Here is a 5,000-nt window from a genome sequence, read left to right on the forward strand (position 1 = left end):
TAGATCACAGTGGCCAATACTGGCTTGCGTCATATTGCTGTCAGGAATTTCGGGAGTCATAATTTGGCTCTTGGTAAGTGAATGCATGGTTATCAATACTGAGAAAACCCCTCAAAGGTAGGAAATGCATACGGTGGGTGCCAGAATCAAAAAACGCCAGTTGCTTTAGTTTGTTTTTTTGTTCAAGTTGGATCGGAATTTTAGCATGCGCATAAGCATAACTAAAGCAATTTCGAACCACTTAACTTCACGCCGCTTTATAAACTAATTTACAGACAGCAGATAAGAACATAACAGACCGATTAGCGCCTCCTCGGAAGAGTTTTGATACATCAATAAACTAGCAATCTACCGGTGATCTGCACAAGACTGATCAGGCCGCCACGTGTCACATGCTACGTGACCTGATTATCCTCGTCCTCGACATCATTTCAGTGATCAAGACTCTTGAAGCTCTGAAAGTGTTGTTTCTGATCAGTGCAGTTTCAAGAAATGTATTATTTCACTCAAGCGTGTTTTAAATACTTCAGAATGAAAAATGTCACAACGAGATTTCCTGAAACAAGATGGCTATGAATGGTGTTAAGATGGGGTAGCGAGAGGAGTCTGCAAAGTTTGTGATTTTGGCTTATTGAGAAATATACAGCTCAAATAAAAAAAGGAATAGTTTCTTATTCATTTGCTTGCTTACTTACAGGAACACAAGGCAAATAAGAGTCAGTTTTCCTCTTCGTTTACAGCTGGGTCTCCTGAGGGCTTCTGGTGGGCAGTGGTTTCGCTTACAACTGTTGGGTGTGTACTGTAATAGAAATGGAAATCTTGCGCGATATACATGTCGACACAACAAAAAGACACTCCATTTTTCTCCCGTATAGAGCCCGACCATCCCAATTTTATCTTTTTCAGAAAAATAAGGATTGCGATAAAGCTTAGAGGTTTAGCTTTGTAAACTAATTTTCAATACCGACGTATATTCATCGGCGAGGTAGTTCCATTCCATTCCATTTTAAACTCGCAGATAAATGAGTCAATCCTATTCAGCTTCACTCTCCTAAATATTGATAACACTTAGTTAATGTAGGCTTTGCATTTCGACGCCTAGCACTACTTTCAATCTTGCTTTTGCACCTTTAACCACGAATCTTTCCCAACCTTGTTTCCCTTCGCCCAGCCGTGTAGAGGCCCATTCCAAGTTGTTGTTCGCCTCTTTTGTAGGACAAGTCTTCTTGCAATGCGACAGTGTTATGTATTTTTGCAACAATTAAAGTCATTTTCCCCAAAAGAGTTTTCTTTATTGAGGCAAACCTGAAGAGCAACTTGAAAATGGCCTATTGATAAGGAGCAAGTTCGCTAGTTTCGGAAATAATTTGTGACTGGGAATTGCATGACATGTTATTCTTGAAAAGAAGAGTAAAATAACTGTGTGATTGACATTCTGGGCTTCAGAAGAGCTGTCACTCATTGAATTACGTAATGTTGTCTTCTTCATACCAGATATGGTGACAAGACTCCTAAAACCTTCCTTGGACGTGTGTACGGAGTAATCTGGATACTCGTAGGGGCCATCATGTTGTCTTTATTTACTGCGTTGTTTACCAATGCGATGCAGGCAGCACTTGATGGCACAAAATGCCAAGATATCAATTCTAAAGATGTGAGTTTTCAAAGATCATAATTAAGAACTTAATACTGATGCAAAACTTTCTCCCGAAAAACACAACCTTTCACTTCCTTCCTTTCTGCCTTCAATATTCATAAACCTGTGGAACGCAAAAGAACCCACTCACTATATTCGAGTACTGAGGGTATGGAGTTCCCGGTGTTGGGTCTTCTGTGGTGTATCATGGTTGGAAGGCTAAATGCTCAGAGATACTAACTGCATCAAGCTACCCTAAAATCCGAGGGTAAATAAAGATATGATATATGGTACGCTATGTTTAAAGGACATTTACTTCTTTAGAATCGTGTGGTGGAGATATCAAAATCGACATTCAGTCCTGTTAGGAAAAGTAGATTTTACATTACTATCAAACCTTTTTCGTCTTTCATTGCAAATGTAATAAATTTCCTTTTAGGTTGGTGTGTGGATAGTGAACAGTGAGATACAAAGATCTGCAACCGAAGAATTCGACGCCAACATCATCAGTAAGTAGTTGTTGTTTTGGTGCTTTCACCATCTTCTTCTTGAATGAGCATTATCAGGGGCGTAGCGTGAGATTTTTAAGGTGTACGCACACGAAGAATGTTGGCACTCCAATCCAGGAGAGTCTGGGGGTATGTTCCCCCAAAATATTTTGAAATTAAGGGTCTCGGAATTGCCATTTCCGACCACTTCCGAAGAACATTTCAATAAATAAATGCGAAGAAAGATGCCGTAGGTTTAGTAGTTTATTTTACCTGTCTGTAGAGTTTTCAGCAAGCTACAACTAAAACGGGGGATTTACAAGCAGAGGGAAAAACATCGCAAACTATGTTATAACCTCGTCATAATAACTGGGGACTGGTGATAAGATTGACACTTTGTAGGGGCCTCGGAGGCTAGATTTTTTTGTTTTGTTTTGTTTTGTTTTCGTCCACTATTACGTTTCTTGCCGTTAAACTAAATTAAGGCCTGGCCAAACGGGTCCAACACGTTGGTGCAACATCACCTAACATTGTTGAATCCAACTTGTGAAGGCCTGGCCAAACGCTTGCAACATTCCATTGCAACATCTTGCAACATTGTTGCATGATGTTGCAACACGTGTTGAACGGGCTGGCCAAACGCCCGCTACATTTTCAACATTTTCAACTCAACATGTCAACGTTTGTGCACCCCATGCCCCTGGCGCGCAACAAGTGGACCTAGCACGCCCCTAGTGCAACAATGTCGAGTGAACGTGGCCAAACGAATACAACATCATGCAACATCCAAAATGTTGCACGAAAAATTTGACCGTTTTCAAATTTGATCCAACATCACCCAACACGTTGCAACACATCGCAACAGGGTGGCCAAACGTGTGCAACATGTTGTTCCCAACAATGTTGCAAGATGTTGCGTCGAAATGTTGCAAGCGTTTGGCCAGGCCTTTACACTTGTTTGTACTCCTCGGAAATTACCGTATTTTTTGTAGCAGAAATGCTCACTCCTTGCACTGCACTATCAACTTAAGACGGGACACCGTCTCTGTGGTCTCCTTGGCCTACAAGTTTTGTTTTGTTGTTGTTGTTGTGGTTTTTGTTCCTGGAAAGGTACTGATATTTGCCATGACCGTTCGGAAGCTGTCAATAAATTGTGAGGCACCACTTGGTACCTGTCTGAGCCCGATTAACGCTAATCATGACCAGATTAAAAATTAACCTAGGAGTTTATTTCTGTTCTCCCAAATGCTGTTCATCGCTGATATTCGGAAAACCTTTACACTATAGAAGACGTCAATCTTGAAAAACAAACATAAGCAAAAGGAACTTTCACCAAAAAGTTGAAAACATGAAACAAATGTTTACGCTAATCCTGCATTACGTTAATCGGCTTTCGAACAACCGGGCCCTGATGAATAAAAACTCATCCCGCATGTTTATAAAAATGTTAAACCCCGTGGAGACGTTCTTTGTTGCATAACGCGAATAAAGTAAACCCCCTCACTGAATATAGCCTGCAAGTAGGCTCTTCCGTTGAAAATGGCGCGCGGTCGAAATATAAGGGCTTGATGCCCTTATATTTCGACCGCGCGCCATTTTCAACGGAAGAGCCTGCTTGCAGGCTACACTGAATAAAACTGTTTGAATTAATAGAATTCGACAGCATAGCAGAAATGCAACAGAACATTAGCGACGGGGAAATCGGAAGAGTGCTCGTGGATCGAAACTCTGCATTTGACTTTCTCTCTGGCTCAAAGCTTAAACGAAACAGACAGATTCGCTTAATACGGAACATCGAATACCCCATGGATTACTTCCTGGTTCACGTGGACAGGAGTTCAGATGCCGTCTCAACTAGCGAAGAGGAAATGAGCGAACTCACGATGTCGCAAACTCTTAACGATACAGAACTGAAGTAGGAGGACGAGGATGTGGTAGAAGAAAAGGAGTTTCCAAGCGATGAAGATCCCAGGTCACAAATTGCTTCATGCGGGCCTCTGTTGAAGGAGCTGTCTCAAGATATAGTAGGGGCGACCAAACAGAGCGCACTTGAGCAAGTCATTCCCGTTGCATTACAGGTAAAGCATTTATTTTCAAGATCTCTTCATTGCCCATCTACAAAGGAGCCTGACTGGGAGCGAGCAACTCCCATACTAAGCCTATGTCACGGCATTTTTACAGACCGATCTATTTTCGGACTACCTTTTCCGCCAAAACACAAAGGCAGTTCCGGCTCGGTGAGGAAAGAAAAGAAAGGAAAGGAACTTTATTTAAGCGTCTAGTCGTTCTAGCGCTGAAGCACTAATTCGGGACACTGTAAATTGAAATTAACAATTAACACAAATCAAGTCAAATGTTGGTTTTTGAGGAGAGGGGTAACCGGAGTACTCGGAGAAAACTTCTCGGTGCAGAGTAGAGAACCAACAAACTCAACCTACATATGACGCTGAGTCTCGGAATCGAACCCGGGCCACGTCACATTGGTGGCAGGTGAGTGCACTCATCACTGCGCCATCCCTGCACCCCAGTGACGCTATGACGTCAAGTTAGTTTCTTGTAATTGATCATCGGGCTCCCTAGGAAGTCTCATTCGCGGGAAATTTCAATCTAAAAATAATCCGGTCTGTGAAAACGCCGTGACAGGAATATAGGGGAGTTGCTCGCTCCTACTCAGGGGCTCCTGCTATGAGTTCGTAACCATACTGTAATTTACCCCCCTGAAGACTGCCAATACGTCAAATATATGGCTTCTACAGTTTGTGCTACATACTAAGGCTCTTTAAAGATTTTTAGTCAAGCGCCTTTGAGCGAGTTCTGTGCTACGTCCTCAGTTTTAACTTACATCTCCGGGGGAGCAGTCGTGGCTCAGTTAGCTA

The 5,000-nt window shown here is 42.2% G+C and overlaps 1 pseudogene; it reads left to right on the forward strand.

The window, feature by feature from the left end:
• Window positions 1-5,000, forward strand: part of LOC138044863 (uncharacterized) — a 10,151-nt pseudogene that overhangs the window by 339 nt on the left and 4,812 nt on the right.

Source organism: Montipora capricornis, chromosome 4, assembly GCF_036669925.1.
Source record: "Montipora capricornis isolate CH-2021 chromosome 4, ASM3666992v2, whole genome shotgun sequence".
NCBI lineage: Eukaryota > Metazoa > Cnidaria > Anthozoa > Scleractinia > Acroporidae > Montipora > Montipora capricornis.